This window comes from Sciurus carolinensis, chromosome 14 (assembly GCF_902686445.1).
Source record: "Sciurus carolinensis chromosome 14, mSciCar1.2, whole genome shotgun sequence".
Classification (NCBI taxonomy): domain Eukaryota; kingdom Metazoa; phylum Chordata; class Mammalia; order Rodentia; family Sciuridae; genus Sciurus; species Sciurus carolinensis.
Genome location: NC_062226.1, coordinates 37,081,946 through 37,095,701, shown reverse-complemented (window position 1 = coordinate 37,095,701; position 13,756 = coordinate 37,081,946). Strand labels below are relative to the sequence as shown.

Genomic DNA, 13,756 nt, shown 5'->3' with positions numbered 1-13,756 from the left:
GAGCTCTACCACTGAGCCACAAACCCAGCCCTGTAACAGTTATTTTCAGTGAAGTAGTTTAACAAGGATTATTTGTTGGATATTGTTATAATCTGAATCATCCAATTCACAAATACAAAACGTTCTGCTTGGCATAGAATGCCACTATGTGGGAGTCAAAAGAGCTAAGTTCTGGGGCCGTGGTTGTAGCTCAGTGGTAGCACACCTGCCTAGCACATGTGAGGCACTGGGTTCGATTCTCAGCACCACATAAAAATAAATAAAGGTATTGTGTCCATCTATAACTAAAAATATTTTTTTTAAAAAACAGCTAGTTCCATGACTTTGGGCATGTCTGAACCCCACAGTCTTTGTTTACAAATGCACCTAGCACTACTCACTCTACTCTTGTTGTGTGGTCCAAACTAATGTACACTTGGAGGTGGCACTGGGGATTGAACTCAGGACTTAAAGCACGTTAGGCAAGCCCTCTACCACTGAGCCACATCCTTGGCCGTATATATACATTTTTCTTTCTTTTAACTTTGAAGACTGTGAAGCCAAAATGTTGGTGTAGAGAAAAGCACAGCCATGAGGCCAGGCAGGCATGGGCTCGTAATAGCTTGTGACCTTGAGTGGACCTAGTCTCAGAACAGGTAACTTTGGAGCCTGAATTCCCTAAACGATGTATGAAGGTTAAAATAACCTAACCTACTGAGGTATTTAAGGATAGAGTAAGCTAGTGTGTGTGACAGTGGCGGCACATAGCTACCAGAACTGCATTTCCTCTTTTTGTCTGATGTCTTTTAGCTTCTGATGCATGGAAGATCAATAGTTTTACATTCAGTGGATATGGGTTTTTGTGTTTGGGGGGGGGGGTTGGTGTGGTTTTTTTTTGTGGGGGGGCGCACCAGAGATTGAACTCAGGGCACTCGACCTCTGAGCCACTTCCCAGCCCTATTTTGTATTTTATTTAGAGACGGGTTCTCACTGAGTTGCTTAGCACCTTGCTAAATTGTTGAGACTGGCTTTGAACTTTTAATCCTCCTGCCTCAGCCTCCCGAGCTGCTGGGATTACACCATACCCAGCAATATAAGTATTCTTACTGGAAATTTGGGGGAAGGAGCTTTGAGATTAGAGCTGGGGTGAAAAGCCAAGGGACAAGTTAGAATTTATTAAGAAAATGATCCAGATTCAAAGAGAAGAAAAAGCACCATAAGGACCAGATTACAGAGAAAAAAAAGCATGATTAGAACTTAGCTCTGGCTGAGTCAGGGCCAGGCTGGCCACCTTCCCAACGTAGATTCACTACTCATCTTCCCAGTCCCGGGCTGTAGCAGTGCCCGTGCTGACCATGCACAGCACTGACATCTCAAGGGAATTGTGCAAGAGCACCGGCCCCAAGGAACACATTTCATATTCCTCAATGTTCTGCCAAGGATGGCCTTGGCATGTGTCATCTAGGAGACTGGCTCACAGTTAAGGAAATCTGCCAGAGTGAGGGTGGGAGCTGATGGGAGAGCCCAGAATAACAGTAGTCTGTCAAGGTTAACAGCCTGGACTTCGGATCCTATGGCAGGCACTTCGGGTTGCAGTTTCTATTTTCTATCCCCTATTCCCATCTCTCTTCTTCCAACCAGCCAGGAACTTCAGGGACAGCCAGCCCTAGGAGTAAGTCTTAATTAGTGCAGGCTCATACTGGTCCCCTAGCCAATGACTGGGTAAGCATTTGGCATTCTGTGCAATATGTGGGGAACTCTGCTGGGGCAGGGCTGGGGGAGCATTCTGGGAAGTTCCTTTGCTTTTAAAAAGAGCTGCACAAGAAAAATGTCTACTTCTGCCTCTAAACATTCTGTGGGTGTGAGGATAGAACCTTGGCAGCCTTTGTGGAAAGCTGACCTGGGGACAAAGCCTGAAGACATCAAAGAGGGCTAGCAGAATGAAATAGCTGAGGTTTTGACAATAATGGGGAATCACTGAATCAACCAACTTTTTATTTCATTATTGTTAAAGTTACTTTGTTTTGTTTGCCAAAGAGCCAAAGACATCATAACCTTAAAAGTTAAATTAAAAGGCAGGTGCACAACTACAATTGCAGCTATTTGGAAGGCTGAGGCAAGAGGATCACAAGTTCAAGGTCAGCCTGGGCAATTTATGAGACTGTCTCAAAGTGAAAATACACATGAACTGGGAATGGAGCTAAGAGATAGCACATTCCTGGTTTCAATACCCAATATCATGAAAAAAATAAATATAACTGTTACAAATTCCAACTTCACTATACAGACCTTGGCCAAATTCTTTGAGCCTCTGTTTTCTCATTTATACCATGGGAAAACTATTGTTACTGCCTCATGGAGTAGGGTAAGATAGATGAGATGATGTGTAACAGGCAATTATCTCAGAATCTAGTTTTTTGTAAGTGCTAAGGAGCAGTTCAAGGGAGAAAGGAGTAGTTCAGGCAATAGCATGTTAGAGGAACAGTGTGAAACTGAAAAACTGAACATTAGAATTTGGAGTATAGATTCGGATATAGGGACTAGAACAAAATTTTTCTGCAAAAAAAAAAGAACATGGCAGTTAGAAACAAGTTATGAGTTAAAATAAAAAATACAAATACAAGTTAAGAAACAGGTTAGCAGTAGTCTGAGATTTATGGTTTGTCAAGAAGCCTGATCCATTATTTCCTATTACCTTTATTATTTAGACTTAATAGCCTATTACCATTATTATTTCAACTGCATACAGAACATTTCTAGCCAGGCACAGTGGCACACACCTATAATCTCAGTGACTTGGGAGGCTGAGGCAGGAGGATCAGAGGTTCAAAGCCAGACTCAGCAACTTAGCGAGACCCTCTCTCAAAGTAAAAAATGAAAGAGCTGGCGATGTAACTCAGTGGTTAAGTACCCCTGGGCTCAATCCCTGGTACCAAAAGAAAGGAAAAAAGAACATTTCTAAAGCCCTAAAGAATATTCTGACCTGTGAAAGGGTTAAAGATTAACCAAGGGGTGGTAGGAATCCTTATTGCCTCTGGTTCCCTCTAGGAGATGGTCATCATGGTAACCCAACCACAGCTGCTTCTGACAGGAGTAGCACACCTGGTGGCCAGTGTTGGATGTGACTGCGAAGAGGAATGTTTAACCCGAGAATGTACCCACCACCCCCAAGATGAAGGGCCATTTGGGAAAGTAACATGAAGCCAGGAGTGGTGGCATACTTGTAATCCCAGTGGCTCAGGAGGCTGAGACAGGAGGATGGAGGCCAGCCTGGGCAACTTAGTGAGGTCCTGTTTCAAAAGGGGCTGCAATGTATCTCAGTGGTAGAGCACCCTGGGTTCAATCTCCAGTACCACCAAAAAGAAATTGGGCTGGAGGGACAGGCAGCATGGAGGAGAGGGGATACTCTGAGCACACCCTTTGGTTGGTGGTGACACTAAACATGTACTGAGGACAGTTTGTCCCTAAAGGATGGCACCAATCACACCATGGGAGGGGCAACTTTCCTTTCCTTCTAGGGAAATGGGAAAACGTGGCAGTTGTCATCTTTCTCCCTGAGACAATGTCTTCTCCTAAGTAGCTGTAACAGGGAGTGGACTGCAAATTAGGCCAGGGGCGAGGCAGGTAACTGAAGCTGGCATTCCTACTTTAAGCTATCATGCTCAGAGGTGGCTTGGGTAGTTCTGGTTAGTAGTGACCCCTGTCCACAGCAGAATCTGAAACAAACCCTCCCTAATGGAAAACTCCAGTTTAGACATATAAGACTCCTACAGATTAAAATCACAATCAAAGATTACTAGAATACTAAAAAGCAACCACTATGCATGACCTTGAGTCAGCAAAAGCATCAAACAATACATTTCTATCTCCCAAGAACTAAAGGTAGCACTGGGGATATAGCTTAGTTGGTAGAGTGCTTATCTGTCAAGCACCAGGCCCTGGGTTCAATCCCCCCCCCCAAAAAAAAAAAAAAAAAAGAACTAAAGGTAGTTGAAATATTTACAAAATATTCTATAAAACAAAATATTTTCAAGCACACAGATGAGCTTCTAAAATGTAGGGATCAACACAAATGAACCTGGAGCACATTATGAGAAGTGAAATAAGCCACACATAGAAGAAGAAATGTTACTGATGCCACTTACAGTGGTTACAAGGAGCTAGGAGAGAAATGGGAGGTGATGGTCAAAGGGAACAGAGTTTCAGTTATGCAAGATGAATAAATCCTAGACATTACTATACAACACACAGTGCCTCTAGTTAGCAATATCTTATTATATACTTAAAAATTTGCTAAGATGTTAGATATTTTTCCCCCTTCATGCTCTTCTAAGATGCTAAGAAACCAAAAGAGGGTAGATCTTAGGTTAAATGTTCTTATCACTAAATAAATAAAAGGGCAGGAGGAAAGTTTTGGAAATGATGGATATATTGATGACATTGCAGTGATGATTTCATGGGTATACTTACCTCCAAATTCACCAAGTTGACTACACCTAAATACATAGTTTTTGTGTGTCAATCATAGTTTAATAAAGTAGTTTAAAAAAAGGTAGGGAAATCAACAGAGACCAAAAACTAGGCAAAGAGTGGGAGCCACTTTTGTCTTAATGTCTTACTTTTCTATTTTATTTTTACAGTGCTGTGTTCAAACCCAGCCTTATGCATGCCAGGCAAATACTGTACTGCTGAGCTACATCTTCAGTCCTTTTTTTGTTTTTTAATTTTTTTTAATTTTTTTTTATTTTTATTTTTACAGACTGCATTTTGATTCACTGTACACAAGTGGGGTACAACTTTTCATTTCTATGGTTGTACACAATGTAGATTCACACCATTCACGTAATCATATATATACATAGGGTAATACTGTTCAATCCCTTAATGTTGTCTTAATGGTCACTTGAACTTGAGGTTCATTTTCACAGGTTCATGAAGTCCAGAGAATAGGAGACAACGTTCAGTGACCACCCAATATGAAAGTCTAATAGGAGACCTTTCCAGCATAAAACTGGCATGCTGAAAGATCTGCCTCTCAATCTTAAAGTGAAATACAAATTAATAGGCCCCATCCCCTTCCTCAGAGGACTACAGTGAAAATTGCCTACCTCAAAACTTGGTACCAGTGGAAAAGTGGAACTTATCTCTCCTGACAATTCATAATTACAAACTGGGTCATACATGATTTTGCAAATAGGATTTACTCTACTTGAGTAGTCTGAAATAATATCAAGATAAGATTTCAGCCCGGCACGGTGGCACATACCTGTAATCCCAGTGGCTTGGGAGGCTAAGGCAGGATGATTGCAAGCTCAAAGCCAGCCTCAGCAACTTAGGCCCTAAGTAACTTAGTGAGACCCTGTCTCAAAATAAAACATGAAAAGGGGCCTAGAACATTTCTCAGTGGTTAAGCACCCCTGGGTTCAATTCCCAGTACCAAAAAAAAAAAAAAAAAAAAGAAAAGAAAAAAAATCAATTTAAAGTAATCTTAAATTAGTAATCTTAAAGTAGTAATGTACTAGTAAAGGACCTTGGAAAAACACAAACAAAAATCTTCTCTGGAAGTACCCTTCAAAACAAGGCAAAGAAAAAGAATTTCAAGAAATCTGAATTTGCAGTAAAATAATTGAAATTTCAAGAAAAAAAGTACAGGGCTGGGGTTGTGACTCAGTGGTAGAGCACTCACTTAGTACCTGTGAGACACTGGGTTCGATCCTCAGCAGTACATAAAAATAAATAAAGTAGAGGCATTGTGTCCATCTACAACTAAAAAATATTTCAAAAAAAGAAAAAGATTATAGAACACAGAAGGAAATAAGTCATCAGGAGTGAAATAAGCATAAACAAAGATGGAATCAAATCCACGGGATCAAAATTATCAGATATAAAGATACTTTAAGACTATGTTTATTTAAGAATGCTAACATAAAGCCAGGTGCAAGCACACACATCTGTAATAACCTCTATAAATTAAAAAATAAAAATGAGAAAAGCTCAACGGTTAAGCAGGCACAGTGGTGCATGCCTGAAATCCCAGTGACTAAAGAGGCTAAGGCAGGAGGACCACAAGTTTGAGGCCAGCTCCAGCAATTTAGCAAGACCGTGTCTCAAAATAAAAAATATAAAAAGAGCTGGGGATGTGGCTCAGTGGTCAAGTGCCCCAGATTCAATTTCCAGTATATTAAAAAATATATATATACTCAATGGACAGGCAAAAGCCTTTAGCCTTTTCTCAAAAAGTTAAATGTAGGGGCTGGGGATGTAGCTCAGTTGGTAGTGTGTTTGCCTGTCAAGCACAAGGCCCTGGGTTCAATCCCCAGCACCACAAAAAAAAAAAAAAAAAAAAAAAAGACAAAGTACATACTTCTATCCTGAGAAGTCAGACAATCATGTTGTGCACCTGTACATGATAAGTCTTTCTTTTGCTACTTTCAAGATTTCATCTTTGTGGGGCTGGGGAGATAGCTCAGTCGGTAGAGTGCTTGCCTTGTAAGCACAAGGCCCTGGGTTCGATCCCCAGCACCCAAAAAAAAAAAAAAGATTTCATCTTTGTTATTCAGCAGTTTGACTTTGATTATAATCCCTAAAACCACCACTAAGAAAGTTAGTAAATATACACAGTAATATACTTGTCCTATAAATACAATGTTGGGTTAAACTTAGAAAATTAATTAATATAGTAGGTCGTTGTTTAGAAATGTTTGGAAAAAAAAAAAAGAAATATTTGGGCTTGGCCATGTGACTCACTTTGGTCCTTGGAGTGTTGACAGGGTCGGTTAGACCCAAAGACATGAAAGCAGTTGCACAACCATATTTATCTCCTTGCCCTCTCTTTGCATCACCACAAGAACATGCCCAGGCTATTCAGCCCTTTCAGGAGGACAAGAGACAGGTGGAGCCAGAGGAAAAACTTCTTCAGCCAATCCTAGTTTAGAAAGCTATCCTCAGTCAACCCACAGATTTAGGAAAGAAACAATTGTTGTTTGATGCAACTGAGTTTTTTCTTTTTGGAGCGGGGGGCACCGGGGATTGAACTCAGGGGCACTCGACCCCTGAGCCACATCTCCAGCCCTATTTTGTACTTTATTTAGAGGCCAGGGTCTCACTGAGCTGCTTAGCACCTGGTCTTTGCTGAGGCTGGCTTTGGACTCTCAATCCTCCTGCCTCAGCCTCCCAAACCACTGGGATTACAGACGTGTACCACCGTGCCTGTGGCAACTGAATTTTGATATGATTACATGGCATTCTTGTGGTGATTGGTATAAATAGCTACCAAAAAAACCTATAGTACATATCACACTTGGTAGTGAAACGTTAAAAACATTTATTTTTAAAGGTGAAGAGTAAGAGTGTCTACTGCCACTACTTCACTCAACATTATATGAGAGTGGTAGGTAAAAGAAAGAAAGAAGGAAATAAATAAATAAATCAGGGCTAAGGCTATAGATCAGCGGTGGAGTGCTTGCCTAGCATATGTGAGGCACTGGGTTCAATCCTTAGCATAAAAAAATAGATAAATAAATACAATAAAGGTATGCTTTCCATCTACAACTATTTAAAAAATTTTAAAAAAGAAAGAAATCAAAGGTGTAAATATTAGAAGGAAAGAAATAAGAGGCTGGGGTTGTGGCTCAGTAGTAGAGCACTCGCCTAGCATGCGTGAGGCCCTGAGTTCAATCCTCAGCACCACATAAAATAAAAAATAAAGGTATTGTGTCCACCTACAACTAAATATATATATATATATATATATATATATATATATATATATATATATTTAAAAAAGAAGGAAAGAAATAAAATTGGACTGGGGTGTGGCTTAGTGGCAAAACGCTTGCCTGGCATGCGTGAGGCCCTGGGTTGGAACTCTAGCACTGAGGGACAAAGGAAGGGAGGGAAGGAAGTTGGAAGGAAGAAAATTATAGGAAAGATTTGAATTTGATTCTGAGATGCAGAGGATTTTGAATAGAGAGGTAAAATGATCTGACTTCTCATTTAAAAAGAATAATCCAGGGATTGAGGATGTAGCTCAGTGGTAGGGCATTTACCTAGCATCACACACAGACAGAAAAAAATAACAAAACAAAACTTGGGATGCTTTATGGAGAATGGCCTGCAGAGGGGGAAAGTCATTAACAGGAAGACCAAAATGTATGCTATTCCAGCAATCTAGGTAAGAGACAATAAGTCTTGGATTGGATTATAGATTTCAAAGGTACAGCATAGCTGAGCATTAGGGCCCAGGCCTATAATCCCAATTATACCAATTATATGGGAGGCTGAGGCAGGAGGATCAACAAGGTTGAGACCAACTTGTGCAATTCAGCAAGATCCTGTCTCAAAATAAAAAAAAAGGGCTGGGGATGTAGATCATTGGTAAAGTGCCCCAGGGTTCAATCCTCAGTACTGAGGTGGGTGGGGGAGATACAGTTTATATGATTTGCTGATAAGCCAGATATGAGAAAGAAAGAAAAAAAAGTTATTTGTACCCACTGATTTTTAAAAACCAATTAAATATTCAAGTGCAGATGATGAGTAAACAATTAAACATAGGTGTCTCTACAGTTCGGAAGAGGAGTTATGGCAACAGCAAGAAACTGAGAACCATCCACATAAAGATAGTATTTAAGCCTTGAGGTCAATGACATGACCCAGTGTGTATAGAGAAGAGAAAGAACCTAAGGACAGAGTCCTAGGTATTGCACTATACATGCAGTACTGTTTAAAGGTCAGGGAGATGAAGAAGAATCAGCAAAGACCTGGAAGAAGGAACAATGAAATATGAGGAGAATCAAGAAACCAAATAGAGAGGGCTGGGGTTGTGGCTCAGTGGTAGAGTGCTCCCCTAGCATGCATGGGGCCCTGGGTTCCAGCCTCAGCACCACATAAAAATAAAATAAAGATATTGTGTCCACCCACAACTAAAATCAACAAAAAGAAACCAAATAAAGTAAGTCAGGGGGCTGGAGTGTGGCTCAGTGGTAGAGCACTTGCTTGGCATGCATGAGGCCCTGGGTTCAACACTCAGAACCACATATAAATAAGAAAAATAAAAGATCCACTGACAACTAAAAACATGTTTTTAAAAAAGTCAAGACAATATTTTTCAAAAATTTTTTAAGTTGTAGGTGGACACAATACCCTTTTTTTATTATTATTTATTTATGTGGTGCTGAGGACTGAACCCAGTGCCACATGAATGTGAGGCAAGCGCTTTACCACTGAGCCACAACCCCAGCCCCAAGACACAATATTATGGTTACATAGAAAATGACCTCAGGAGATAACACTAATGATTACGGAATTAAGTGTCATGATGTCTGCAACTTATTTTCAAATAAGATGTTATACTATATTATATATCATCATGCTTATCAGATCAGAGAGAGAACTAACATGACAAAAAATGTTACTAATTATTCAATCTAGGTGAAGGGTATGTAGATGTTCTTGTGCATACCTTCAACTTTTCTGCATGTTTGGAATTTTTCATATTAAAGAAATTGGGCCCCCCCACACCTATAATCCCAGTGGCTCAGGAGGCTGAGGCAGGAGGATCACGAGTTCAAAGCCAGCCTCAGCAAAATCAAGGCACTAAGCAACTCAGTGAGACCCTGTCTCTAAATAAAATACAAAAAAGTGCTAAAGGGGGTGATGGGAAAAAAAAAAAAAAAAAGGGCTAGGGATGTGGCTTAGTGGTCCAGTGTTCTACGTTCAATCCCTGGTACCTGCCCCCCCCCCCCAAAAAAAAGAAAGAAATTGGGGGAGATTTTTTTTAGAAGAATGGGTAATTGACTACATTCATTTAACTGCTCTTTCTGAGGTCAAATAACCTTATATCCCTGGTACCCGATTTTGATGTCTAAATTGCCAATACTCTGGCCTACATATATACAAAATAGCTTGGAACATTTTATCATAGAAAACAGCAAGAAGCCTGGAGTGTTTTCTTAATCTGTTTTCTGCTATCACAAAAGAGCACAAACTGGCTAATTTATGAACAGAGGTTTATTCGGTTCACAGTTCTGGAGGAAGGGAATGACAAAAACATGGTGCCGGCATCTGGCAAGGGCCTTTGTGCTACATTGTCACATGGCAGAAGGGCAAGCAAGCATGAAATGAGAAAAGAGGAAATCAGACTGAACTCATCCTTTTATCAAGAAGTCACTTCTAGGAAAACAGTATTAATCCATCCATGAGGACAGAGCCCTCACGACTTAGTCATCTCTTAAAGGTCCTACCTCTTAACACTGTTACAATGGCAATTAAATTTCAACATGTGTTTGGGAGGTGATATTCAAACCATATCAAGAATTATGTCAAAAGGACTTAGAAGCCGACTTGGGTAATTCCCACTGATCAAAATTAGACAATTTAACATCAAAAATGGTAATAACTGCCAACAAATGACCATATCACACACGTGTTTGAGTTTATAGTAACACACACACAAAAAAATCCTCATTGGAGAATTTTTAAATCCTCAACTTTAGAAGATGCTAGGTAACTAACTCATTACTTTGAAGTCAGTAAAATAAAAGGGAAACTGACAAACATTTATGCAATTTTCCCTACAAATTATATCTCTGGGTAACAAATAGTTAACATGGAAAAGTTTCTCTATATAAAAATATTCTACTTAATAAAGAAGGAATGATAGAATGAGAATATTGTTTTCTAGCTCTTTTATAAATAAAACTAGACCAGTTGTTCTCAATCATTGACGATTTTGTCCCCTTCCCCTAGACCACTTGTTCTCAATCATTGGCGATTTTGTCCCATTCCCCAGGGAACAACTGGTAATGTATAGAGATATTTTTGGTTGTCACAATGGGAAGAAGTACTACTGGCATCTAGTGAGTAGGGGCCCGGGATACAGCTAAATATCCTACACAGGGACACAGGACAGCCTCCTACAATAAAGACTTATCTGGCCCAAAATGTCAATAATGTCAGGGTTAAGAAATCCAGGTCTAGACAATGATAATCATCAGTTACCATCAATCATCAGCCCTTTTAACTGGTGATGCACGTCTATAATCCCAGCAACTCAGGAGCTGGAGGCAGGAGTTTCACTCACTAGTTTAAGTCCAGCCTCAGCAATTTAGCAAGACTGACCCTGTCTCAAAATAAAAAATGAAACCAGGTGCAGTGCTGCATGCCTGTAATCCCAGCAGCTCAGGAGGCTGAGGCAGGAGGATTGTGAGTCTACAGCCAGCCTTAGCAATTTAGCCACGCCCTAAGCAATTTAGCAAGACCTTGTCTCTAAATAAAATATAGAAAAGGGCTGGGGATGTGGCTCAGTGGTTAAGTGCCCCTGGGTTTAATCCCTAGTACCCCATATTTTAAAAATATAAATAAATAAATAAATAAATATACAAGGGCTGAGATGTAGTTCAGTGGTAAAGTACCTCTGTTCAATTCCCAATGCAAAAAGAAAAAAAAAAAATCACTATCACCTACCTCCTAACAAAAGTACTAAAACCACCTATAAATTAATCTAATTTAAATCTGATCAAATGTCTACCATCAACTTACATGAAATATAAGGGCCTGAGGAACATACTAATTTACACCACAAGCAGCTCATCAGAATTCAGACTTCGAGAAACTTCATAGGACAAATGACATGAATTCTTAAAAAAAAAAAGATGGAAAATGGGTTTAAGAAATTTAAAAAGACTAAAAGACATATCAATTATAATGTAAGAATTAAGATTCTTTGAATTTCAATTTAAGTAAATAATTTTGAAAACCAAGCATATCACTGGGTGTGGTAGCATATGCCTGTAATTCCAGCACCTTGGGAGGTTGAGAAAGGAAGATCCCAAGTTAAAAGCCAACCTTAGCAATTTAGCAAGGCTCTAAGCAACTTAGTGAGACCCTGTCTCAAAAATAAAACATAAAAAGTGCTGGGGATGTGGCTCAGTGGTTAAGCACCCCTGGATTTAATCCCTAGTACAACAAACAAACAAACATAAGACAACAGGAGAAATGTGGACAACTGGATTCGTGTTATTAAGATATTAGTGTATTTTTTAAAAGGTGTGACACTGTTGGGCATGGTGGCACAGGCCAGTAATCCCAGGAGCTCCAGAGGCTTAGACACAAGGATTATAAATTTGAAGCCAGTCTCGGCAATTTAGCAGACTCTCACAATTTAGCAAGACAAAAAAAAAAAAAAAAAAAAAAAGACAGGGGATGTGGTTAAGTGCCCCTGGGTTCTAACCTCAGTACAAAAAAAAAAAAAAAAAAAGTGATGATACTATGATTTTTGTTTTAAAGAAGAATCAACCTTCTATCTTTAGAGACAATAAAATTAATATTTACTGATGAAATGATACACTGGCAGAAATATGCACCAAATAGTTGGTTCCTGGAAGAAGGCAGGGGTGTAGAGAAAACAAGATTGGTCATGAATTGCGCATGTGGAATCACTGGTATAGAAGGTCCATGAAAGCAGGTATTTCATGTGCTTCCACATATGAAAAAGAAGGCACGGCCCTTGTATATTCCACATGGATTGATGGCATCTACCCATAAGGTTTCTTTGACCATCATCCCTTGCTTATGACAATCATCTATCTTCCACCCACCCGCACGTTTACTCCTCCAAAATTTTTTTTTAAATCTTGGTTAATGTCACCCAGTATCTCAGATAAACACTTAAAAATTAACCTGGTGTGGACTGGGTGGCGCACACCTGTAAACCCAACTACGCTGGAGGCTGAGGCAGGAGGATCACAAGTTCCAGGCAACTTAGTGAGACCCAGTCTCGAAAAATATAAAGGGCTGGGGATGTAGCTCAGTAGTAGAGCACCCCTACTACTGAGAGTAGAGCATCCCTAGTAGGGGAAAAGATTAAAAAAAAAAAAAAAAAAAAATTACAATCACCAATTGCAATGATTCTTAAACTTGGTTAAGTAAAGAGTCAGACCTATGGTCCATTAAGTAAACCATGTTAATATTAATTTAAACGAGGCATAAATTCCTAGTACTTAGAGGTTTCACACAATTTTAAAAAGCAAATTCAAAAGTAGTGGTAGATGTTAACATTAATTTAACTGGTAAGCATGTACTGCTGAGACCAAATGCCTCTGGAAAAATGAATATGCCCTAGGCAGAGGTTGCTATCAGCGTTGGACTCCCTAAACTAGCACTGCAAGGATTGGAAATGGCTCCCTTTCTTCTCTCCAAACTGGTGGGATACCTTCCCTATACCTTCTCTCAATTCTTAAATTATGCATCGTCTAAAACCTTTATTTCTTTTTCATTAGCCCTTGACAGGTAAATAGCAGTTCTTGGTTCCAACTCTCATAAATGTGTGACAGGAATAGGATAGAAGGCAGTCACTCACGCGATGCAGACTGTTTATATTTCTTAGCTTGCAACAGAAAAATAGTACTTTAAAATTCTTAGAAAAAGTTCAGCCTTTGCTCCTTCAGTTGTCCACTCCCGAGGCCCGCGCCTTCCCGCCATTCCGCCGTTAGGTGGCGGTAAGTTCACTGGAGCTGGAAACCTCTAGCCCCGGAGCCGACCGCCCAGAACCAGTGACGTCACCCAACCCCGGTGTTGATTGGTATTTTCTCAAATGACCCGGGAGGAGGAGCCAGGGGCAGAACCGGAAGCGCTGGGTAAGGCGAGTTGGGCGTCCCAAGATTGGGCTTGCGCACTCAGGACGCCGACCCGACTTAAAAAAGGGCAACTGCAGCTCCTCCTCTGGCCTGAGGAGGCAGACCCGGCTCCTACTTGACAGAGGGAGGATCCGATGAGAGGG

At 40.2% G+C, this 13,756-nt stretch overlaps 1 non-coding gene across 1 annotated transcript; it reads left to right on the top strand.

The window, feature by feature from the left end:
• The first annotated feature begins 6,233 nt into the window (after window positions 1-6,233).
• On the top strand, window positions 6,234-6,307 carry Trnad-guc (transfer RNA aspartic acid (anticodon GUC)). Its single transcript has one exon. It is a non-coding gene; the product is annotated as a tRNA-Asp (tRNA).
• The last annotated feature ends 7,449 nt before the right edge of the window (window positions 6,308-13,756 follow it).